This window comes from Pseudonaja textilis, chromosome Z (assembly GCF_049901715.1).
Source record: "Pseudonaja textilis isolate UNSWEBS1 chromosome Z, rPseTex1.2, whole genome shotgun sequence".
Taxonomy (NCBI): Eukaryota; Metazoa; Chordata; class Lepidosauria; order Squamata; family Elapidae; genus Pseudonaja; species Pseudonaja textilis.
Window position 1 is genome coordinate 5,428,495 of NC_142008.1, and position 27,091 is coordinate 5,455,585.

A 27,091-nucleotide genomic window follows, 5' to 3' on the forward strand; every position below is an offset into this window, starting at 1 on the left:
AGTTGTTAAAAAATTTAAATTCTACCCCTGCCCCATGGCCATGTGATCAAAGTGTCGTTGGAAAAATGGAGGAAGAGGTGCGGCCCAAGGAATGGTCAGAGAAGAGATGGATAATGGACAATGGACAGAGCAAAAGACTTGGAAAGGTTTCTTCCTAACTTCTCAGTCTGTAAAAGAAAAGATTTATACTTTCAGGCTTCTGCAAGATTCTGTTGATGTAGCCTTACAATAAAATAGATTAGATCACCTGGTTGTGTTTCCTGCCTAGTGTGCCTTGGTTGGCTGACACACATTCGGCTCCTGAAGCTGAGAAAGAAAGAAAAAAGCACTTCTTTCCTCATCCGATCCAAGTTAGAGAAGCTTTTCCTTAACAATAAAAAATATGCAGTGTTAATTCGTAAAGGAACAAAAATATGTTGCATGTGCAGGCAGTGGGGGGTCATGTGCGCACTGCATTATGGGTGCAGGCATGCATGCACGTGCACATACATACTTTTGGCATGCGGCGATCAAAAGGTTAGTACTGCTCTGGTCATCGCCGACTATAGGGAGGGCATGTGCTTATTATCTCCATTTAAAGGCCATTGAGCCAGTGCTGTGTGAAGATGTTTCATGTCGTGTAGCCAGCACTATGTCACGAAATGCTGTTTCCTCCCCACCAAAGGGGAATCTATTTATCTACAGGCATTTGCGTGCTTTCGACTGCTAGGTGGGCAGGAACTACATTTATTTGTTTGTTTGTTTATTTATTATTTATTTATTTATTTATGTCAATTGCTTACAACGTAATAGGTATAAGTATAAACATAGTTATGAATACATGAAATGGATACATATAAGAAAAATAAAAAGAAACAATAGGACAGGGACGGTTGGCACATTGGTGCGCTTTTGCTCGCCCCCTACAGACCTCTTAGGAAAGGGGTGAGGTCAATAGTAGACAGTATAAGGTTAAAGTTTTGGGGGTTTGGGGAAGAAATCACAGAGTCAGGTAGAGTATTCCAAACATTGACCACTCTGTTGCTGAAGTCGTAATTCCTGCAATCAAGTTTGGTGCGGTTAACCTTGAGTTTGTATCTATTGTGTGCTCTTGTATTGTTATGGTTGAAGCTGAAGTATTCATTGACAGGTAGGACATTGCAATGTATGATTTTATATACTATACTTAGATCGGACCGAAGGCAGCGTAGTTCTAGGTTTTCTAGGTCTAGAATTTCAAGTCTGGTGGCATAAGGTATTCTGCAACGAGTAGAGGAGTGGAGAACTATGTGAAATATTTCTGGACTTTCCCAACTGTATTAATATCTGATATGTAATGCTGGTTCCAGACTGATGAGCTGTATTCGAGTATTGGTCTAGCAAATGTTTTGTATGTTCTAGTTAGTAGTGTGATATTACCAGAGAAAAGGCTACGTAAGATTAGGTTAACAACTCTTAACGCCTTTTTGGCTATGGAGTTGCAGTGGGCTCTAGCACTTAGGTCATTAGAGATGAGTACTCCAAGGTCCTTTACAGAGCTTGGATCATAACAAGGTCTTGATTATTCAGCCTGTATTTTATTTTCTGATTTTTTTTTGCCAATATGTAAGACAGAGTAGGTTGGTTGGTTTAGAAGATAAGTTAAGTTTTCAGTAGTTGCTCAGGGCTAAGTTTTCAGAAGATGTAAGAGAAGAAGATTTTAAGAAGAGATTGGACAACTCTTTGTCTGAAATAGTATAGGGTTTCCTGCCTAAGCAGGGGGTTAGACTAGAAGACCTCCAGGATCCCTTTCAACTCTTTCTGTTTCTATTTCTAATTAATTCTAATTCTAATCAGTTTGCTACTACTAGCTTTTCAGGAAATTCGGGTGTAGCCAGTAACAAATTTCAGGAACTGCAGTCCTGAAAAACCAAAATATGGCAGTTTCCTTGGAAATCTGTCCTGGGGAAGACTAGGAATAGCAGATCGCGAGAGCTGCATTTCTAAAAAGGTCAGCACAGTACAGGTAGTCCTCAACTTATGACCACAATTGAGGCTAACATTTCTGATCTTAATTAAGACGTGTTAAGCGAGTTTTGCCCCATTTTATGAGCTTTCTTGCCATGGTTGTTAAGAGGATCATTGTAGTTGATAAATTAGTAACTCGATTGTTAAATGAATCCGGCTTCCCCCATCAATTTTGCTTGTCAGAAGGTCACAAAAGGGGTTCACATGACCCCCCAGGGCCACTGCAGTTGTCATAAATGTGAGTCAATTACCAAGTATCTGAATTTTGATCACGTGACCACGGGGGATGCAGCAAAGGTCATAAGTGTGGAATATGGTCATTTTTTTAAAGTGGTGTTGTAACTTTGAATGGTCATGAAATGAAATGTTGTTGTAAGTCGAGGGCTACCTGTAGTTTAGTTCCTTGGACCGTTCAGGCAATGCAACGCAGGCCTGGATATGGAGAAGTAGATTCAGACCAAATCCCTCCAAGACAGAATAGTTTTGGCCCATCAAACAATTCAAGATTTACAGGTACTCCTTGACTTATGAGAACAATTAAGCCCAAAACCTCTATTGCTAAACGAGACAATTGTTGAGTGATATCTGCCCCATTTTACACCTTTCTTACCACAGTGAATCCGTGCTGTTGTTAAGTTAATAATACAGATGTTAAGTGAATCTGCCTTCAACATTGCTGGTCAGAAGGTTGTACCACCCTGGGACACTGCAACTATCGTAAACATGAACCAGTTGCCAAGCACCTGGATTTTGATCACATGACCAGGGGGATGCTGTGATGGTCGTAAGTGGGGAACATAGTCGCAAGTCCCTTTTCTCCGTGCTGTTGTGACTTTGAAACATCACTAAGCAAACGGTTGTAAGTCCGGAACTAGCTCTATCTGTGGGATCACCTTCCCCTCCAGTAATCTGCCTGTCCAGTCAAATCAATAGGTAAATCTTGCTCTGGGTCTCATTTTCATGAGATCATTATCTGACAGGACTTTGGAAGCAGGCATTTCCTTTGGCCTTTCTCAGTCTTTGGATATGAATCTCCCTTCAGCTGTTCAGAGTCTTTGAGAATGGATGACAGACAAATTAAATTAAATTTGGTCAGTCAGTCAAGGAACAGGATGTTACAGAAGCTATCTCATCACCCTGAGCCCTTCCTTGAGGGAGACTGGTTAATATATATTTATTCTATCTATGCATCTGTGCATCTATCTATCTATCATCTATCTATCTATCTATCTATCTATCTATCTATCTATCTATCTATCTATCTATCTATCTATCACCTGTCTATCATCTTATCTGTCTGTCTGTCTGTCTATCTATCTATCTATCTATCTATCTATCTATCTATCTATCTATCTATCTATCTATCTATCTATCTATCTATCTATCTATCTATCTGTCTTCCTATCTATCTATCTATCTATCTATCTATCTATCTATCTATCTATCTATCTATCTATCTATCTATCTATCTATCATCTTATCTATCTATTCCTAGAAAGTCACAGAGCAAAACCCCAAATTTCAAGAGGATTCGCAAGTTGCAGGAGCTGGTTTCTTCCCAAACAATGTCTCTTTTGAGCCTGCCTTGAATGAGATCCAGTACCGAGACCCCCATTTGGCCACTTGAATTTCCGCGTAGATTCCCCACCCCCACCCACCCCGAAATCCTCCATCTCATGTTTTTGCCCTGCATTTTGTGGCCGCTCACAGTTTCTTCTGGCATTGATGTGCCCTAATAGGCACCTCTGAATGCCGGTTCCTGGAAAATTCAAACAAACAAACAAAAAAACCCGCCCCTGTTCATTTATGGGCCTCCTGGGGCACCTCGATTGGCTTGGCCTTTGTCCTGTTCCAGCAGGGTTGTTCTTAGGTTCAATATATAATGGAAAAACCTTGGAGTAGACTATTTAAGACATCTCAATTCCCCACCTTGCAGCATATGTTAGATTGCTACCTGGGTAGCTCTGACCCATATTTGGGTTTAGAGAGAGAAAGCACCTGCCTCTTTTCCAAGCACAGGACTATAATTGCTTGGCCTGCTTGCACTCCTTTGGAAAGAGAGAGAAAAAAAACGGGGGGCAGGGGGGAGGCGCGGAAACTTGCTTTCAAAGCAAAAGTTGCAAGCCAAAGTTGATCTTTGCAGAATTTGCACCTGGACCAAAATGCTCTTTTGTCGCTCTTCCTCAAATGCAAATAGACATACAGACAAAAGGTTAATGGGTGATAATTCTGCAGAGGAAGGGATCTCGAGCATTGTGTTCCCAAGGGCCTCCCACGAAGGACAGCCAAGCACAGAGTAGCCCTGGTGCCTCCTGTCAGAGCCCAGCACTGTTGCAGCTGCAATCCTCGCTCAGTGTTTGGATCATCAAAGCGAAAGCATCCCCAAACTGAACTGGGCTGGGGTTTTTTAAAAAAAAAATTATTTAAAGCACGTGGTGAATTCAAGCAGAAGCGGAAAAGAATTGTTTTGAAAGGTCTGTCCAAATGTCTACTCAGCCCAGTCTCCTGTTTCCAGCTGTGGTCACCCAGATATGCCCAGATGCTCAGAAAAGGGGCTGGAAGTATTCCCTTTTAGCACACTGACTAACAGCTGTTATTTGCCTAGGCTGCTTAGAATTTGTTTCACTGTTTGTACATCTGCTGTGGATGAGCACTTTATCCCACTGATTATTTCACCAGAGGGATTTAATTTAGCTATCTGGCTTAATACCACTAGGTCCAATCCCCCTTTAAAGCCTATGGACAGTGCTTTCAGTTAAAATGTAAAACACACCATAGAGAGTTCCCGACTTACGACCACAACTGGACCCCAAATTTCCATTGCTTTTTTTCCTCCCTTTTATTGAAATGCTTTATTGAGTTGTTTTTTGTTTTGTTTTTTCAAATTTCCATTGCTAAGCAAGACAATTTTGCCCCATTTTACAAACTTTCTTGTCACAGTTTGTTAAGTGAATCACAGCAGTTGTTAAGTAACATAGTTGTTAAATGAATCTGGCTTCTTCCCCCGTTGACTTTACTTATCAAAAAGTTGCAAAAAGTGATCGCATGACCCCAGGACACTGCAATCATCATAAGTACATGCCAGTTGCCAAGCATCCAAATCTTGATCATGTGACCATGGAGATGTTGCAACAGTCATAAGTGTGAAAAGTGATCATAAGTCACTTTTTTCAGTGCTATTGTAACTTGAACGCTCATTAAATGAATGGTTGTAAGTCAAGGACTAGCTGTATTTTGTCCAAGCAACATACTATGTTATATTCAACTCTGTCTTTAGCGTTTACCTTACGAACAAACCTGTATAGTTTTTGCAATTTAAAAAAAATGAAAAGGGGACAGGAATTTGACTGCTTCACCGACATCATGGGCTGTTCTCTGATACCACTAGATGACCTCGCTAGGGCTCACTGTCTTAGAAGAGTGAGGAAAATCCTCAGGGACAACTCACACCCCGGTCAGCACTTCTTCACTCTCCTACCATCAGGTAGGAGATAGAGTAGCGTAACCAGCCACACGGTGGTGGGATTCCAAAATTTTAGCTACCGATTTTTGGATGTGGCTTGGTGGGCGAGGCAGAGAATAAATGGGGGTGGGGCCAGTCAGAGGGGGTATTTGCCGGTTTCCAAACTACTCAAAATTTCCACTACCAGTTCTCCAGAACTGGTCAAAACCGGCTGAATACTCACCTCTGCAGCCGCACCAACAGGCTGAAGAACCGTTTCTATCTGTGGGCTGTCAGATTTCTAAACAGAAAATAACTTCATGTCAACAGAGTATGATAGATTTGCGGGGCCGGCACATTGTGCAACAAGGTCACATAGTGTAATAACATTAGGACTGGGTCAGGGGCTTCTATCCCCACTGTGAGTTGTGTTGGGGAGCAGGGGTTGCACGAAGGGAGGCTCAGCCAATCTCATTGTACACCTGTTATACTCTGACAATAAAGGTAATAATTACTAGATTTCCTACTTTATTAGAGCCCCAGTGGCACAGTGGTTAGAACGCAGCATTGAAAGCTAATTCTGCTGACTACCAGCAGTTCGATTCTCACCGGCTCAAGGTTGACTCAGACTTTCATCCTTCCGAGATGGGTAAAATGAGGATCCAGATTGTTGGGGGCAACAGGCTGGCTCTAAACCGCTTAGAGAGGGCTGTAAAGTCCTGTGAAGCGGTATAGAAGTACTTTTGCTATTTCAGTACGGTAAGAAAATATGCACATAACTATGACAGTAGAAAAGGCATATTTAAAGGAGAGCTGGGAAGCATCCAGAAAGCCCAAGGCAACTCTTGAGATAAGGAGTAGTCAGAGTGCATTACATCACCTTGGACACCTCATTAAACCAAGCAAATTCTCCAGACACATCCCGCTTGAGCTAAGGAGAGCAAGTGGTAGCAGGTGAATAAGCACATTCTGGGATACAAGCAAGAGATGATTGTCATCACATTTATAATCTGCTTTCTTTTATATTTCTGTTGATGCTAGCCTGGTGTCATGTTCAAATGGACGATTGTGGATGTCAGGTTCCCCCCCACACCCCTTAATTTTTTTTTTAAAGTGTAAATTGAGAAACAATTTCAAGCTTCAGGGGCAGCTTCAGTGATTTCTTGCAGATGTTTCATGGCCAAACTAAACTAGGTAACTGTCAAGCCTGTCCTGTCCTGGGCATTTAGGAAAGAAAGACCCTTGATTTTATTTGCAGTGAAAGGTATACTTTTACTAAAGCCAAGTGGTTACAGCATAAGCAAAGCCAGATCTGAGGATTCAAGCGTAAAGCCTGTAATTTTCCCTCCTCCTGCCAAACAAAGTCTGAATCAGTTGTTTTGGTAACAATTCTAAAGTCTGGCACCTCTTTGTTGGGGCTTCACCTTCAGCCCCCTCTGTCTGTGTCCTTGGATAATTTAACCGTTGTCTCTGGCTGGCACTTCTGGTTCCTATTCTCCCCTATCCCTGTATTTCTATATTCCTCCCTCCCCCATACTTTATGGCAAAGCGAAACAAGGCAGAAGTGATATGATGGCAGATCTGACAGTAACATCCTCAGTAGCTGAGTGGGGTTTGCTCTCATTTATTATATTAGTGGCTTGCACTGTGTTGAGGATGGTCTTGGTGGTTCCTCATTTAAGCTGTTGCTTGCTATTAACTTGCTTACTATTAACTCTGGGTTGTTACTGTTTACTGCTTAATTGTTGTTCTAGTATTAATCTTGATATTAATTAATACCATTATTAATTAATGATATTATTAATTTCTAATCATCTGGGTGAGGAGCTATTTGGCACTTGTTTCCTTTTAGATTTTTTCGATTGGCTCTTTCAAATGGTGTTGTTTATCTCTATGTGCCTGTTGATGGCTGATTTTTCTGAAGGCCAGGCTTCTAGGAATTCTCTGGCATTTTTAGACTTGCTTAGTCCAGGATGGTCACAGTTTTCCCATGGTTAAGTCTGTCCATGTCTTGTACAATTCAGGAATTTTCATCATGTCTTCTTGTTGCCAGTTGCTGTCCATGGATTCTGTCTGCTGTCTTCTGCTCTGGAAGTTCTTGTTCATCAAGAAAAGCTCAACTGACAGGTGAAGCCCCTTTACACCATTTTCTTCCCCAGAGGAGCCAACTGTGAGCATAGTTAGTTCAAGACTCTCTATTCAAGGTGCTTCAGCTAGGAGTCCTCCTTACTAGTTCAGTTTGCAACGTGAGTTTTTATTGTTGTTCAGTCACCAAGTCATGTACGACTCTTCACAGTCCCAAGGACCAGAGCCTGCCAGACTTCCCTGTCCTCCGCTGTCTCCCAGAGGTTGCCCAAGTTCATGTTCATTGCATCCATATCGATCTCTATAACCATCACTGTGCCATCTCCTTCTCCTTTTGCTTTCCATCTTTCCCAACATCAGGCTCTTCTCCAAGGAATCCTCTCTTCTCACTGAGTAGCCAAAGTATTTGAGCTTCAGCTTCAGAATCTGCCCTTTCAAATGACAGTCGAGGTTGATTTCTGTTAGGATCGACTGATTGAGTCTCCTTGCGGTCCAAGGGACTGCGCAGGAAAGAGATGGGTAAGATGGATTCCTAGAGATTTCACATATCCCTAAATAAATAAATGCGTTCAATTCATTTATTTGTCCTACAAATTGCAAGCTAGAATTGAAGATTTTTGAAGCCTGAGTTCTTAAAGTCAGCCCAAAACTCAGCTGCAGGTCGTGTTTACTCCAGATAAGGACTTTACTCTTGGGGAGGCACAGTATTATTTCCTCAGACGAGACCAGTGGTGGTATTCAGCAAGGATTTGGCATGGATCGCTGAACCAGTAGTAACTTCTGGCTGGCCATGTGCCGACCCGGTTGCCCCTCCCCTCTCTGACCAGCCAGTCCTTATCATGTAGGCGCAACATTGCACGCCTGCCTGACATCACTGACTGTGTTCTTCCCACCCAGTCATTCCTTAAGATAATTTCTTTTTTCTTCTTCTCCCTCCTGACCATCGGTTGTTCCTACGATCAGCTGAGCCGGGATTCCCCTCGCTGTCTTACTGCTTCGCCCAGGAGGCTTGCCTGAGGCCCAGAAGGCCCAAAAAACAGGGGGGCAGGGTTTGCTGCAAAAAAGCCACACCCACTCAGTCACATGGTCATGCCCACCTAGCCATGCCCACAAAACCGGTAGTAAAAAAAAAATTGAATCCCACCACTGGACGAGACTGTTTGATAGCCAACTAAGCCTCCACTATCTCCTTCTGCCATCTCTTTTGTACCGGACAGAAATTCAGAGGTTTCTTGGTGTCAAAGGGAGGATCTCCACAGATAGGACAAGGATTTATATTTGACTTCTTCAAATAATTGACTTCTTCAAAGTTTGTTTGGCATCAGTACAAAAATTGTGGCTGTCGCTTTTTATTGGATTTCTTCCCCACCCCGCCCTTCACTGAGGGACCTGTCGTTGAAATAGTAACAAAGCTCGGCCAAATTTAGTTTCTGAAGCTGGACAAGATTAGTCAGGCGCTGCTCTTAGCTAAAAGAGGGAGTCGAGTTTATCATGATTTTTTTCAGCCTGCTGAATTGTGTTGTGTGTGTGTGCCCGGGGGTGGGTGGGGTGGAACGGGACCTTGTATGTTTATGGAGATCCATCCTTGGAGGTATTGAGGAAATTGTCACAGTAGGCAAAGCAAGAAATTTTCTCTTGGTTTTTGATTCTGGCTTACCAAATATTCTCTCGCTTCAAAGAAAATCTGAAATGGTCCTTAATGGGAGTCTCTTCGACAATCCTGCTGTGCGTTGCTTTCAATTCATTTTCCCGGAATTAATCTTCACACATTTTATTTTTTTTCCCAGGAATTGGAGGCTATGCTTTGTTATTACTTTTCCGTTACTTTAAGAAGAAGAAAAAAAAGGTTTTCGTAAAGCATATTATCAAAGTGTAAAAGTTGGATATCTCTTAGAGCAGTGGCCTCCAAATCTTTTGGGCACCAGGGACCCATTCTGTGGAGGGAAGTTTTTCCTGCGGACTGGAAGGGTGTGTGGTTTTCCATGCTGCCTGCATCTTGTTTGGGCAGCCCGGTTTCTGGCCAGCTACGGCCTGGTGTCAGTCCATGGACCGAGGCTGGGGACCCCTGCCTTAGAGGCAGATTGATAGTTCAGAAACATGATAATCAATCAATCAATCAATAAATAAATAAATTCCATAACAATGGTAGTAAAGTAAACATACTGCATTTGTCTGTCTGTCTGTCTGTCTTGTCCTTTCATCATTCATCCACCCATCTATCCATCCTTCCATCCTTCCATCTATCCATCCACCCACCCACCTATCCATCCATCCATCTGACTATCTATCTATCATAATCTATCTATCTATCTATCTATCTATCTATCTATCTATCTATCTATCTATCTATCATCACATTTTGCAACTGTCCACCTTCCTTACAGAGGGACTCTGAGTGCTATTAAAACATAGAAACATTTAACAAAAGTTAAAATTTAAAAAGAGGCAAGGATTATTAAAACTAATATTATAAATAAATCAAAAGATAAAGGCTGGTCTTTCGGGGGCTAACCAGACCTGTACAATTAGTTCTTGACTTACAATAGTTCATTTAATGACCATTTGAAATTACACCAACACTAAAGAAAGTGACATCAGGCCATTTTTCATACTGACAACTGTTGCTGCTTCTCCAGGGTCATGTAATCAAGGTTCAGATGATTGGCAACTGGTTCATATTTATGGCAGTACGATTGCAATGTCCTGGACAATGTCCTGCAGTCCCCTTTTGTGACCTTCTAACAAAGTCGATGGGGAAGCCGGATTCATGTTAGAACAATGTTAGTAACATAAACACTGCCGTGATTCACTTAACAACTGTGTCAAGAAGGATTGTTTAATGGGGCAAAATTCACTTAACAATTGTGTCACTTAGCAACACAAACTTTGGGCCCAATTGTGGCTTAAGTCCAAAATCTTTCAGTAGATTGTAGCAATCTTAATGAATTAAGTTAATATTTCAGCTTCAGCCACAACACAAGAGCACACAACAGATATAAATTTAATGTAAACCACTCCAGACTTGATTGCAGGAAGTACAATTTCAGCAACAGTGGTCAATGTCTGGAACTCACTACCTGATTCTGTTGTCACCTGCTCAAACCCTCACTCCTTTACCCTCAAATTAACCTCTATGGACCTCATCCCAAGAGGTCTACAAGGGGCGTGCATAAGCGCACCATTGTGCCTACCGTGCCTGTCCTATTGTCCCCAATTATTAGTTCCTATTTCTTGTATTTAAACTTATGTTTATTCTTGTTTCTATTGTATTGTAAGCGTTTGACAGATCAAATCAAATAAAAATAAATAAATAAAAACCTTCCCATAGTTGAGGGCAGTGGTGGTATTCTATCGGTTCAGCCCGGCCTGCCAAGCCAGTAGTAGCAATGAGCAACGGAGGGCGAACCGATTCTCTCCAACACTCAGTGTTGGGCCCACCCAGCCGCCCAGGCTCCCGTACTCACCTTTATGTCATGCTTTTGAAGCGCAGCTGCTTTGTGCAGGACAGCAATTGCTGTGCGGCAACTGCTGAAGCGCCAGGGGGAGTGCAGGATTGCAGGAGGTGACTCAAAACACCTCTGCGCCTGTGCAAAGTGCACGTTTGGCACGTGGACGTGCGCAAAGTGTGTGCGCGCGTGCAAAGCGCACCCTCCAAGCCACGCCCACCGAACCGGTGGTAAAAATATTTGAAACACACCACCGGTTGAGGGGCTGTCACAGGGAAGGAGAGGTCCACCTCTTCTCCAAAGCACTTGAGGGCAGGACAGGAAATAAAAAAAAAAAACAGATGGAAACTCATCAAGGAGAGGAGCAACCTGGAATTAAGGATGAATTTCCTGACAGTGAGAACAACTGACCAATGGAAAGGCTTGCCCTCAGAAGTTGTGGGTGCTTCATCAGTGGATGTTTTGAAGAAAAGACCAGATAGCCAGTGGAATGGTATAAAATCTCCTGATAGAGCAAGGGGTTGGACTAGAAGATCTCTAAGGTCCCTTCCAACTTTATTATTCCATGTTCTCGAAACATATTGAAACATATAATTGACCCTTACTGTATTGCTTAATTTCTTGTTAGAATGCATATAGAGGGGGATTTCTTCTTCTTCTTCTTCTTCTTCTTCTTCTTCTTCTTCTTCTTCTTCTTCTTCTTCTTCTTCTTCTTCTTCTTCTTCTTCTTCTTCTTCTTCTTCTTCCTCCTCCTCCTCCTCCTCCTCTTCCTCCTCTTCCTCCTCCTTCTACGATGGATGACTATTTTTTTAACCTCTTGAATATCTATAGCAAACACAAATATCTGGGCAGGACTTTCCTCCATTGCCCCCCCCATCTCAAGATAGAATGAAAGCTTACAAGTGTGCAAATGCATTGAGTACTAAACAGTTAAATTAGTGCTAGGTTACTGCAAAGAACTGATTTACTTAGAACTAATGCTGTACTTCAAAGCAGGTTATTACACAGTTTCTGCAATCAGCTTTGATCAATACTATTTATATCTAGATGAAAGCCAAGATATTTTTTTTTTAGTACAAAAGTTTCTGTCTCAGAAAAAATGCTGGAACAATTTTTGTGACAGCTCATGTTGAGACTTGACTTGTTGGATAATGCCTCTTTGACTTCTTAAACTTCGGAGTACACAATTTTCCAGGGAGTAATTCCTATAGCTCTGTGGTTTCATGAATCCCTAATATATCATAGGTCCGTGATGGCAAACCTTTGGCACGCACAACTATTTGTGCAGGCACGCGAGCCTCATCTAAACTTACTTGCACTGTGCATGTGCGCACCTCCCAGCTGATTTTCGGCCCATTTGAGGCCGTTTTTGCCCTCCCAGAAGCTTGAGGGAAACCTCTGCAGCCTTTGGAGGCCAAAAAACAGGTCAGTTTTGGCACTTCCGGTTTTCCAGAACAGTTTTTTTTTTGGTTATTGGTGTCTCTTTCTACCACCACCACCCCAAATATACACACATACATACACCCTCTGTTAGGTATTATAAAGGTAGTAAATATCTTCGGTTTTCCTGGGGAGACAAGCATTCATTTATGGAAGGGAGGAAAATCTCCCAAATTGCTTTAAATTGAGTTGTCAGCCTGAAGCTGGCATGTTGGGAACACTGGTGCTGCATAGGATTTCTATCTGATATTTACAAGGGATGGGGGGGGGGGGAAGGGGGTCATAGTTGTCCAAATAAGAGTAGTAACCACAGCAACAGAAAAAAGTTGTATCTGCTCTAATTCCATAACGCAATTCAAGACAGCAGGTCCTTCCCTCTCTGCTCCCCATAGCTTTATTCCTCACAAATTCATGATGTGATGAGTACTGATTGTACATAGAACAAGGCAGTGCTTTGTTATCTGGACATTTGTTGACAGAAGCAGGTAATCATTCTGGCTGTCTCTTAAAGATTTGTACTTGAAATAGCTGAAACGAGCTAGGTAGAGAGTAAGAAATTAATTGTTCTCACTGTCAGGAAATTTCTCCTTAATTCCCAGTTGGTTCTCCCTTTGATGAGTTTCCATCCGTTCGTAGAATAAAGCGAAAATGGCCTCCTGAAAATTTTCGCACCGTTTTCAGGCATATAAAATTAAACCTCACAAATGGGGGTTCAGATTTCAAGTGATGTATCTCAGTTGTTTGGTAGACCAGTTACCGTGATTCATAAAACCTTATGATTCCCAAAATTCCTGGATACAGAAAAAAAAAGTGTAAACTTTGGCATCCCAAGCATCTCTAGATATTGTATCCACCCACCCAGCGCAGGAATTTGCACAGGGATTTGTTTCCAGTGGAAATTACTGGTATGTAAAATGTCCAATCAATGCTCATCTGTGACAATATGTGAAAGTACAGATAGAGTTTGGGGGGGGGGGGGGTTAAATATGTCATCAGCTTAGAATCCTTATGTTGCCACAAATGATACAAGTCCAGTCTCCGTGGAATTGATCCTTATCTAGCACCAATTCAGTGCTACCCATTAGTTGATTAGATTCTTGTATTTAGGTTTAAATAAATCTTCTATGCTTAACATATGGTCCCAATCCTTTGTGCCTGAAATTAATTTAGCCAACTAATAGTCAGCCCTGAATTGGTCCTAGATAAGAGTCAAAGGAATTGAAAAGAGCCTGGACTTGGGATTGTTTGTGGTAACATAAGGACTCTAAGCTAATGACATGTTAACACCACCCACCCCAGCTTTGCCTGCTCTTCACCTATTTCAATTTTTACATTCTTCATTTTGTGTCATGCCTCTTTTCATTATAGATTTCACAAAGCGTGTCCCATCCAGATGTTGTGGTCTAGATCTTCCCTCCTTTTTCAGGGATCAGGAACTTCAAACCCAATTTAAAGCTGGCTCAATTCTGCCAACATTTAGAAAAGATCTGAGAAATTAATTTCCAAACAGATTTGAGGTTGATCCTCTTTTCAACAATATAAGAAACTTTGTATCACGCCATTTCAGAAGAACATTAATATTAGAACAATGCAGATATTGGTGCAGAAACTGGGCAGTGTATCCCAGCAATTAAAAAAAAATTGTTTACCATAAGAACACCAGAACCAGCAATATAAGTGAAACGAATGGGCACAACACATAAATGGTTTGTTCTTTCTAAACACTAGACACCGTGTCTCCAAGGTAGGCTACTCAAAAATAAAAGCAAAACAATGCTATCCGAGCGACAGAAAGTGCAGGCTCCTGGGTTTGCTATGTGGATGCATGCAGATTGTAAAACATCACAATGGAACACAAATAGCCTATGATAAATGATACCTGGAATGAAAAAAAGCACCTTCCATATAAGTGCAGGTGTGCTGGGATAAAGTTACGCAGTTACAAAAAAAAGGGAGGAAGCTCTTATAATGCTTATATAAAAAAAGAGCAGAGCAGGATTTTCTAAGTGGTACCTAGGTGAAGTAGACACCTGCTTAGATGGGATACAAATTTTGAATCATTGCAGTAAGCAGAGAAAACACTATCCTTTTTGGAATTAACAGCTGGTGGTCAATTCTGCTTCAGAAGCAGGGTAGGTGTAGACCTGCAGGAAGTCTAAGTCAGCTCCCACCATAGTCACTCTGGAAGATTTCACTGAGCGAAATAGTCAGGGCAAGAGATTTATCCTTCAGAGATGAATCATATCTTCCATGGCAACTGTGGTTTGAAAATATTTTCTTTCTTCAAGTGACTGAATAGGTCATCAGAAGGTATCACGTGCCGGTAGAAAGGTCTTGGTAGTATGCAAATGGTTTCAAGACATGAATATTTGAAGAATATAAGTGGTTCTGTGTACATAGCAACATCCTTCTATTCTAGGAAACAAAAGTTAAGTCTAACAGAAGATATATACTGTATGAAAGTAGGAGTGCTATGCTTAAGAAACCTGTATGCTAAATCCAGAAGACATGGAGTCAAGGAGGAAAGTGCTGGAACAAAATGGATTGAATACATATCTGACTTCCAATATGAAAGAAATGTATTGAAATTGTTTGGTTATGCAGAGAGAATAAATTATGAGAGCATAGAAAAAAATCATAAAGAAAGAGTGAATGGGTCAAGAACAAGAAAACTTTCCAGATGCTATTGCTGCATGGAGGTGATGAGAAAAACAGAGAAGGTCAAATTACAATGAAAAAATGGTATATTATGATGAAGGAAACAATAGTTTGAAAGAATAGAAAGACAGAAAGTATGGACATTGTTCTGGATATAAACTAGATTTTTTTTTTGTTCCCTGAATTTATTTTGTTCAATTTACTCATTTTTTGCATTTTTTTTATTGCTAGAGTCAAAAGTGAATAGTGTATATGTATCTGTGTGTGACTGAAAACAATAACCTTGAGAATTCCTTTCACTTTTATAGTTATCACTGATTATATGCAGAGCAGAAAGTCTCTAAGTCCCGTCAGTTAAGAACTTTGCAAACCTTACTTGGTGCAGAAGTAAAACTCAATATATTTGCAAACAGTTTTTAAACAGCCCTCAGAGCAGACTAGGATACAATTGTGATTGACACAGAAAATGGATAGGCCAAGCAAAATGTTCTCATTTATAAGAACTCAGCATTAAAAGTTTCTGTTGGGGGATTTGGTTTTTGACTCTCAAGGCTGTTGAGGCAAAGGAGTTTTGCCAACTTGATTCCATCCCATGGTCTTGTGATCAAGTGCGATCTCTTTTTACATGCACCTGATCATGTGGCCTCCATTTCTTTTTACTTTTTTACAGCCCTCTCCCCATAGCACTGCTCCTGACATAGTCCTAAAGTTTAGACTTAGGAAGAGAGAAATAGGAGGCACAAGCGTGTTTTAAGTAGCTGATGGAAAATTCAAAATCACCCTGAAACGCAGGATACAAAATAGTAGCCTTCAGAGCAAAGGAAGAAATAACAGAACGGTTTCATTTTCATTGTACACATGTTGTGCATTGACAATAAACGTTTGATTTATTGATTGGAACTGGAAGGGATCTTGGAGGTCTTCTAATCCAACCCCCTACTCAAGCAGGAAACCTTATACCAAGGGTCTTCAAACTTGGCAAGTTTAAGACTCGTGGACTTCAACTCCCAGAATTCCTGAGCTAACATGACTGGAGAAAGAGGAATTCTGGGAGTTGAAGTCCACAAGACTTAAAGCTGTCAAGTTTGAAGACTCCTGCCTTATACCATTTCAGGCAAATAATTGTCTAATCTCTTCTTAAAAACTTCCGGTGTTGGTGCAACCACAACTTCTGGAGGCAAGTTGTTCCACTAATTAATTCATAAACAAATCCAGCTTCTCCCATTGGCTTGGCTTGTCAGATCATGGCTTGGCGATCATGTGGCCACAACTGTCATAAATATATGCTGGTTGCAAACTACCCAAACTCTGGTCACATGATCATGGGAATGCTACAGGGGTCATAAATATTATGGTGGCTATGAATCATTTTTTTTCAGTGCTGTTATAACTTTGAATGGTTGCAAAACGAATTATTGTAAGTCAAAGACTACCTATATAGAATTTGCTTCAAACGATGTGGTAGTTTATGGCTTAAAATTTAGCAATGGTCATCAACTTTTCTTCCTTTAGATTAGAAAGAAGCAGTTTTATCAATTCAAAAAATATAAGCATGTTTTTGCTCCTCTCCCGGGTGTATTTCAGAACCACAGAATTTGGCAGCTAATTGTGAAGGATATTCCGTATTGCTTACACGGCTCTTTTAGCATTGTGGTGTTCCTATTTCCATTGTCTCTCACTCCTGCTGCTTGCTAGTTTAACATCAGCCTGTTGGATGAATTGAAGCAGCTTTGAAAACTGTAAAGAAACTGAGTGAGGTGTTTTTATTGTGGGTGTGAAATTTGTTAGCCCAAACTTCTTTATAATAAAGGTAGTCCTTTTTTAAAAAATATATATTTTATTTTTTATTTCTCCAAACATCATTGTGTGAACAGTGTGGTTCCAGGTTATTTTACCTTTTAGCAACAAACATGACAATAATTTCATATTGGTTACAATTAGCCTTCTTATCTAGTTTGATATTAATACATATTATCAATTTTTAACATCCAATATTCCCAAATATTATTTTATGTCAATCTCTGTATTCTTAGTATCACTTATTTTGTTATAACAATTAGATTAATTGTCATTTTTGCAATGTTTAACAAATTTATAATATAATTCAACTAATCATTCATAGATTCATGTTAATTTATATTACCCATCATTTATCCCCTTTTTAGTTTTTAATTATGCCACCTTTATGTTTTTTTTAACAAAGTCCCTTTCTAATCTCATTGTAATACACATAATTTCCATTCTATTTTCATTTAACGAATTATACAATTCTACTAATAATATAATCACTTTGATCTGTTATCATATACTATATTTATTTTCCATCTATCAGATTCCACATATTATATCTTTCCCTACAGAATAGAATAGAATAGAATAGAATAGAATAGAATAGAATAGAATAGAATAGAATAGAACTCTTTATTGGCCAACTATGATTGGATACACAAGGAATTTGTCTTGGTGCAAATATTCTCAGTATACATAAAAGAAAAGATACATTCGTCAAGAGTCAGGAATCATTAGGTACAACACTTAATGATAGTCACAGGGTACAATAAGCAATCAAATCATACTAGGAAACAATCAATATAAATTGTAAGGATACAAGCAACAAAGTCATACAGTCATAAAGTCACAAGTGGGAGAGGATGGGCGATAAGAAGGGATGAGAAGATTAATAGTGATAGTAGTGCAGACTTTGTAAATAGTTGGACAGTGTTGAGGGAATTAGTTGTTTAGCAGAATGATGGCTTTCGAGGAAAAAACTCCCCTTGTGTCTACTTGTTCTGGTATGCAGTGCTCTATAGCGTCGTTTTGAGGGTAGGAGTTGAAACAGTTTATGTCCAGGGTGTGAGCGGTCTGTAGATATTTTCACAGCCCTCTTTTTGACTCGTGCAGTATACAGGTCCTCAATGATTATGATCACAATTGCCCCCAATATTTCCATTGCTAAGCAAGACAGTTGTAAAGTGAGTTTGTACCATTTTACGTCTTTCCTTGTTGCAGTTGTTAAGTGAATCATTCATTCATTAAGCAATTCTGGATTCCCCCGCTGACTTTGCTTGTCAAAAGTCAATTGGTCAGGTTGCAAATGGTGATTGCCTAACTACCACCCCAGGAGACTGCAACTGTCATCAATACCTTCCAGTGTCCGAAATTTGATCACATGACCATGGGAATGCTGAAAAGTGTGGAAATTGATCATGTCACTTTTTTTCTTTGCCATTGTAACTTTGAACGGTCACTAAATGATTGGTTGTAAGTCAAGGATACCTGTAATTATGATTGCCTTCCTGGCACATTGATATTGACAGTGACACTTCAGAACAAGTGGAATTCAGATCAAAAGTTCTTAAATTTTATTTTCATGATTAAACACAGAGAAGGCAACAAATTATGGGGAACAGCAGTCGCCAAGTCACAATACATGAGTTTCTGAGCTGGTATTTGGATACTTAAGGCTTCATCGATAAAACTTAATAGGCACACCCATGGTGAAATCATTGCATTCATTTGAAGTGATTCACTGAGTATAACAAGTCAAGAGTTCCTGGTATTTCCCCATGATTGCCAACTAATACAGCTGCAGGATACAAACTGGAGAAGGATGGAATACAGATAGTCTTCAACTTACAACTGAAAAAATGACTTACAACCATTTTTCACACTTACAACCATTGCAACATTCCCGCGATCACTTGACCAAAATTTGGGCACTTGGCAACTGGCATGTACCTATGATAGTTGCAATCTCTTAGGTTATGCAACCACCATTTGTAGCCTTCCTGGCCAGCTTTTGGCAAGCAAAGTCAATAGGGGAAGCCAGATTTGCTTAATGACTACATGGGTCACTTAGCAACTGCAGTGATTTACTTAATTGTGGCAAAAAAGGTCATAAAACAGGACAAAACTCATTTAACAATTGTCTTGCTTAGCAATGGAAAATTTGGGCTGGATTGTGGTCGTAAATTGAGGATAACCTGTACTTGATTGGAATATTGGACCAGGACTGAAGAGAATACCAATGAAAAATAGTCAAGAAATAGTCTATGCTTTGCAGTTTCCCAATAAATTTCTCCTACAAAGAGACTTTATATTTTATTTTTATTTTCAGAGTGCTTGAGAAATTCTTTTGAATTTCTTCTGATTTGTGTTTTTCTGAGCTGATTTGACTGCTGGAAGAGTGAATGGGCTATTAGAGGGTTTATTTCAATGACAGATCTTCTTACCACATTAAAATATCCTTAAATGCTATGCTTCCCAAGTTGAGAAAGCCCAATGGGAATAATTGCTCTCAAAACTTTTTTCCCATGGGATTTAAGCCGAGGAAGTTAGGGGGAAAAAAGAGCTTGAAAAAAAGTCTCTACTGCAGATCTGTTGGCCATCTTATCATTAAAAAAGAATATGCTAATGGAAGACTTCTATTGGAACTCTCTGAAATAAAATTCAGTGCAAATTCCCTATCATCAATTTCAATAAGAAGGGATGCAAAAGTATTGGGTTTTTTTTAAAATCCTTTTATTGCCCTGTTTAATACACTAATGAGGGATGCGGTGGCTCAGTGGCTAAGATGTTGAGCTTGTCGATCAGAAAGGTCGGCAGTTTGGTGGTTCGAATCCTTAGCGCAGCATAATGGAGTGAGCTCCCGTTACTTGTCCCAGATTCTGCCAACCTAGCAGTTCAAAAGCACATAAAAATGCAAGTAGAAAAATAGCAGAGGTAGAATTCAACAGGTTCTGTCCAGTTCTGGAAAACGGGTAGAGGAAATTTTGAGTAGTTCGGGGAACTGGCAAATCCCACCTCTGACTGGCCCTGCCCCCATCTCTTCTCTGCCTCCCATTGAGTCCCAGCTGATCGGCTGGCTCTTCTTTTGTTGCCCTGCACAGGAGAACGGAGCTGGAAAGCAGGTTAGTGGGGTGGGGAGGGAATGGGGATTTTTGCAGTATCCTTCCCCTGCCATGCCCACCAAGTCATGCCTACCAAGCCATGCCACTTCCACCAAGCCATGCCCACAGAACCGATAGTAAAAAAAATTGAATCCCATCACTGGAAAGTAGGGACCACTTTGGTGGGAAGGGAATAGCGTTCCGTGCGCCTTTGGTGTTTAGTCATGCTGGCCACATAACCACAGAGACATCTTTGGACACACTGGCTCTTTGGCTTTGTAACAGAGATGAGCACTGCCCCCTAGAGCCAGAAACAACTAGCACATATGTGCAATGGGGAACTTTAACCTTTACCTATTAATACATTAAGATTCCCCTCGGAAGTTGTTTGGATTTTGTTCTTTCTGGCAAGTGAGGAGAACACAACTTCACTCAGATAGTCCCTGACTTATGACCACAAACATGCCCCAAATTTCTGTGCGTGTAAGACATTTATTAAGCAAGTTTTGTCTCATTTTACAACCTCTCTTGACACAGTTGTTAAGTGAATCTTTGCAGTTAGAAACATGGTTGTTAAGTGAACCTGGCTTCCCCATTGAATTTGCTTGTTGGAAGGTCGCAAAAGGGGATTATTTGACCCTGGGATACTGCGACCGTCATAAATACGAACCAATTGCCAAGCATCTGAAATTTGATCACATGACCATGGGGAAGCTGCAACGGTTGCAAGTGTGAATAACGGTCCCAAAGAACAAAATGTACCTCTTTCTCTTTCTCTCTCCCTTTTTTTAAGTCCCTAATTTTAGAAGCACTTTCATTAAGTTTGCATAGTAAAGAATAAATGCACCACGTTGAAAAGCAAGGTGCTGACCCCAATGATTGATCTTTTGCCATAGGCCGAGGAACCCTAAAACAAGTCTTTTTTTAAATTTCCCATAAGGGAGGGACTAACAGGGGTTCAGTGGAAGAGAATTTGGGCTAGAGTTTGGGCAGAGCGTGAACCCTAGTGCAGGCAGTCCTCGACTTACGACCACAATTGAGCCCAAAATTTCTGTCATTAAAGTGAGACATTTGCTAAGTGATTTTTGCCTCGTTTTATGACATTTCTTGCTACAGCTGTTAAGTGAATCACTACAGTTGTTAAATCAGGAACACGGTTGTTAAGTGAATCTGGCTTCTCTGTTGACTTCGTTTGTTAGAAGGTCACAAAAAGTGATTGTGTGACCTTAGGATACTTACCCCTGTCATAAATATGAGCCAGTTGCCAAATGTCTTCATTTTGATCACAGGATCATGGGATGCTGCCAGAGGTGGTATTCAGCCAGTTCTGACCAGTTCTGGAGAACCATTAGCAGAAATTTTGAGTAGTTTGGATAACTGGCAAATCCCGCCTCTGACTGGCTCCGCCCCATCTAGTCTCCGTCTCTCGATTCCCAGCTGACTGGCTGGGTCTTCTTTGGTTGCCCTGCACAGGAGAACGGAGCTGGAAAGCAGGTTAGTGGGGTGGGGAGGAAAGGGGGATTTTGCAGTAACCACCCCCTACCATGCCCACCAAGCCACGCCCACAGAACCGGTAGGTAAAAAAATTGAATCCCACCACTGGATGCTGCAAGGGTTGTAACTGTGAAAAATGGTCATGTTCACATTTTTTGGGTAACAAAATGAACTGTTGCAAGTCAAGAAATAGCTGTATGGTACTTTTTCTCCTGGGAAAAAGGGGAATGGGGGCCTGGCACAGGTGTGCATTATTTGCTTACGTAGCATAAGAAAGCCTCTAATGTATTCAATTTCCTCTCGGTGTCTGTCTCCAAAGATTGATTACATTCAGGTTTTTGACATTCTTTGAAACTTGCCTTTTAACTCTGCTCATTAGTCTAAAAAGTTTTCAAAACAAATTGCATATAGTACAATGATCCAGTTCATCGTTCAAAAGCTTTGTCTCATTAGACAGTTCGATGCTAAGGTAGTGTAGTCTCTTTTATAGCTTCAGAAATTTCCTTTCATTACTCTAGGTCTGTTCATAATCTCTATTCCTCTGTACAGGTAGTCCTAGACTTACATAATTGGCCCTATAATTATGGTTGCAAGTTATGCTGGTCATTGATTGGGTCATAATGTGACCATGCCTGATCTTTTTTGCAACACCATTAAGGCCACATATTTACTGGGAAGTGCATGCTGGGTCTTCACAGGGCCTCCCAAGGGGGGTCTGTGAAAATTCGCCACAGCCAACCTGCCCTGGGACAATTCGCTGCCGAACAAGAATTACGCTAGTATCAAAGAAATGGTGGAATAGAACCATTAAAGAAGGGATGGAAAAGGAGGGACAGAATGAAATGAGAATGACAAAAATGAAAACATTTTTTAAAATTTATTTTAAATTATTAAGTTGTCCCACGGTGAGCTGGCCATGGAGAGCTGGCCCATTCTGCTCTCAAGATCTTCCTCAGCACTTGAAATATCCCACATTCCATTTAATGATTTGTGCGGTCACTTAATAACCACAACAGAGAAGGGCCAGAATTGGAGTCATTGAACAAGTCCAGTGGTGGGATTCAAATTTTTTTACTGCCGGTTATGTGGGTATGGCTTGGTGGGCATGGCTTGGTGGGCATGGCTTGGTAGGCGTGAGAGGGGAAGTATAATGTAAAATCTCCATTCCCACTAACCTGCTCTCCAGCTCCGTTCTCCTGTGCAGGGCAACCAAAGGAGGCCCAGCCAATCAGCTGGGACTCAATGGGAGGCGGAGAGTAGATGAGGGTGGGGCCAGTCATAGGTGGTATCTGCCGGTTCTCCAAAATACTCAAAATTTTCTGTACCGGTTCTCCAGAACTGATCAGAACCTGCTGAATACCACCTCTGAGCAAGTCCATTGGGCACTAGGTTTAATGATCAAGATGGTTTATTATACCGTAATTCTGGGCTTATTTGTGATCACATGTTGAGAACTGCTTGTTTCATAATTCTCAGCCTTGTATTAAAATGCTGCTGTAAAACTTAATTCACTGTATTTCAGAGAGTAGGAAAGAGGCTGCAATAGGTAGTCTGCTACTTACCACAGTTCATTTAGAATAGAACAGAATAGAACAGAACAGAACAGAAGAATGGAATGGAATGGAATGGACTGGACTGGACTGAACTAGACTAGACTAGACTAGACTAGACTAGAACAGAACAGAACAGAACAGAACAGAACAGAATTCTTTATTGGCCAAGTGTGGTTGGACACACAAGGATTGTCTTGGTGCAAATACTCTCAGTATACATAAAAGAAAAGATACATTTGTCAAGAGTCAAGAATCATCAGGTACAACACTTAATGATAGTCATAGGGTACAATAAGCAATCAAATCATACTAGGAAACAGTCAATATAAATCATAAGGATACAAGCGACAAAGTCATACAGTCACAAGTGGGAGGGGATGGGTGATAAGGAGTGATGACAAGATTAATAATAATCATTTAAAGTTACAACAGCACTGAAAAAAGTGGCTAGTGACTGTTTTTCACTCAATTCTTACAGCATCCCCAGTCTAATCAAAATTCAGACTCTTGGCAATGGTCATCTATTTATGACAGTTCCAGTGTCCTGGGGTTATATGAACCCCTTTTGTGACAGTGGGGAAGCCTATTCAGTTAACAACCATGTCAATAACTTAACAACCATAGTGTTTCATTTAACAGCTGTGGCATAAAGGTCATAAAATGGGGCAGAACTCATTTAATAAATGTCTCACTTAGCAACAGAAAATGTTGGGTTTCAATTGTGGTCGTAACTCAAGGACTACCTGTATAGCATTAACATCTAAAGAAGGACAGGATTTGACTTTAACCAGATCCGTTATCATTATTGAATATTGACTACAAGTTGCTGCCCACGATTCTAGCTGATAGACTGAAAATAATTTTGCAAGAGTTTATTTATGAAGATCCATGTGGATTTTTACCTAAAAGACAGTTAAAGAACAATATTAGAAATGTTCTAGTAGTTCTCATAATGAAAAGCAAGCCACATTGATTTTCTCAGATGCAGAGAAGGCCTTTGACAATTTGAGTTGTTAAACTACAGTATGATAGCTGTGATTTTTGGAGATAATTTTATAAAATGGGTAAGATTGATTTACACTTCACAGAAAGCACAATTGTTCGTGGACATCTAGCAAAATCCTGCAAGACATATATAAAAAAAGAACACAATAAGGATGCCCATTCTCTCCTCTCTTGTTCGTTTTGATTCCTGAAATACGGAGTAGGAAATATAGTACATAATGAGATGATTGAGGGGCAGGTACTACAACTATCATAAATATGAGTCAGTTGTTAAGAGTCCAAACTTTGATCCTGTATCCATGGGGATGTCCCAACAGTCCAAGTATGAAAACTGGTCATAAGTTACCAAATGAACTGTTGTAAATCAAGAACTACCTGTATTCAGTTCCCTCCAATCTCCATGCCATTCCAGTCTCCAGCATGCTTCTTGGATTGGATGGGTAGAAACAACTGGGAGGTTACAGTCCCTCAGGTTTGATATTGATATTAATATAGTTGTCAATGGTTCTCTTGTTTACTTTACAGTATTAGAAAAATTTAAAATACACAAAATAATTTCTGTTTTTTTTGAACATTATAAAAATAAATTTGAAATAGAATTGTGTGCAGATGATGAAGATGTAAGTGCTAAAATGTGTAAACTTTTATTGAAATTTGAAACAAGAAGAAGAAAAAAGGAAAGTATGTTAATGCGGATTAAAATTTTAGTTATAATATACAGATGGAACAATGAGAAATATGTGGCTAAAAGGATTATAATTTACACTATGTTATAATCCAAAAGAAAATGTTGATAAAATGTTATTCCAATGGTATATGTACTAGAGAAATTGTCTGGAATGTATAAAGGCCCATTATATAGGAAACATGAACAACAAGAGGGGACATTTTTTGTGTGTGTTCCAAAGAATAGGAACTTAAAAAGCTAGGAAATTCTGGGTTTGGTGGACAAACAATTATTAAAAAGTTATGGAACTTCATTTTTTTACAAGATAACTGCAGCAAAATTATTGTATAAATCAACAGAAAAATTCAGCACTTATTCACAATAATGATTGGTAAAGATGATGGAACTTGCTGAGATGGCTGAATTGATTTATTTGATCAGAGAAAAGTCAATACCCATTTTTATTGTGACTGGAAATCCCTTACAATATAGACTTTTTGTATGAAACAGGAAAAATGAACTTGTAATTTATGGTTTTAGACAGGATAGGTTGAAGACAGAAGAGAGCTAGGTTGTGTAGGTCGTTGCTAACTTAACACCGTAATTGAGCCCAAAATTTCTGTTGCTAAGCAAGACAGATGTTAAGTGAGTTTTGCTTCATTTTATGACTTATTGCCATAGTTGTTAAATGAATCTTTGCATGTGTTAAATTGGTAACCAGGTTCTTACGTGAACCAGTTTCCCATTGCAAAAGGTGATCACATAACCCTGGGACAAAGCAACAATGCCAAGCATCCAAACTTTGATCATGTGACCATGGGGATGTTACAACAGTCATTAATATGAAAAACACTTTTTAGTGCTGTTGTAATTTTAAGCAGTCATTAAATAAATAGTTGTGGTTTGGTGGCCTAGAGAGTGGTACCGCTGGTGGGATTCAATTTTTTTTACTATTGGTTCTGTGGGCATGGCTTGGTTAGTATGGCGTGGGTTGGTGGACGTAGCTTGGTGGGTGTGGAAGGAAAGGTTACTGCAAAATCCCATTCCCTCCCACCTACCAACCTGCTTTCCAGCTCTGTTCTCCTGTGCAGGGCAACCAAAGAAGACTGAGCTGATCAGCTGGGACTCGATGGGTGGCAGAGAATAGATGGGCGCGGGGCCAGTCAGAGGTGGGATTTGCCAGTTCTCTGAACTATTCAAAATTTCCGCTACCGGTTCGCCAGAACTGGTCAGAACCTGCTCAATACCATTTCAAAGTGGTACAATGCCTAAAACTGGAGCTCTCACCTCACAATTTGGAGGCTGTGAGTTTGATCCCAGAGGCACATATTTCTCTTTCTGGTCACAATTAGAATATATCCGCTTAACAAAACTCCGCATTTGTGACAGGAAGGGCATCCGGCCAGTAAATACTCAGCTCCATTCAGTTGCCCAGACTCCGGGCTGCAAGGGATTATTGGGTCGTTAAAAGATTGTGATGATTACACAAATAGTTGTAAGTTGAGGACTAGCTGTAACCGTAACGTAAGAGGTAAGCATAAAACTGTAATAGTCGCAGCTGTAAAACAGATCCAAAGCAGCTACTTCCTATTTTTTTTCTTTCTTTTTTTCTTTCCTTTTACTTTTTTTCCTTTCTTACTCTGCTAGCTTCCTTTTTGGTTTTTCTTTTTTTCTGCTTCTTATTTTATATCACTGTATTACTTTTTCTCTTCCTTTTAAAATATATATTTAATAAAATGAAAATAATAATAATAAAAATTATGTATATATAAAAAAATTCATGTTTATCTGAATCAGACAGAGATTCAACACTTCGTTTCTAGTAGTAAAACAATGGGAATTTGTATATTGGGTGGGCTGCTCATTACTTAAATTATTAAGCAAAAGGTGGACAATAATCTTCTGGAAGTATTTTAATAGACTCCTGTGTAGTGTATACTGAATGGGACAGAGAAATAGACTAGATCTTTGATGGCCAACCTATGGCATGCATGCCAGAAGTGGCACGCAGAGTCATTTCTGTCGTCACGCAAACCGCCACCTGGAACAGATCCACTGCGCATGTATGCACTCCCCTGCCAGCTGATTGTCAGGTATCTGCTGTGCATGTGCGGGGGGAGACACGCATACATGGGCAGGGGTGGTGCGCACATGGGGTGTCGCGCACACATGCACAGAGGCACTCAATGCATGCACACAGGGGTTGCGCGTGCATGTGCAAGAGGGAGTTGCACACACATTGCACTGTGGGTACAGGCAGGGGTGGAATTCAAATTTTTAACAACCGGTTCTATGGGCATGGCTTAGGTATTGGGCGTGGCTTGGTAGTCATGTGACTGGTGGACGTGGCTTGGTGGTCATGTTATTGGTTGGGCCTGGCCAACTCAATATCACTCACATCGAGGCACGCATCTCTTCGCCTGGCC

General features: G+C 40.4%; 1 protein-coding gene across 6 annotated transcripts in view; it reads left to right on the forward strand.

Moving 5' to 3' along the window:
* Window positions 1–27,091, forward strand: part of LOC113447963 (sodium channel protein type 5 subunit alpha-like) — a 381,002-nt gene that overhangs the window by 210,952 nt on the left and 142,959 nt on the right. The window lies entirely within an intron of this gene.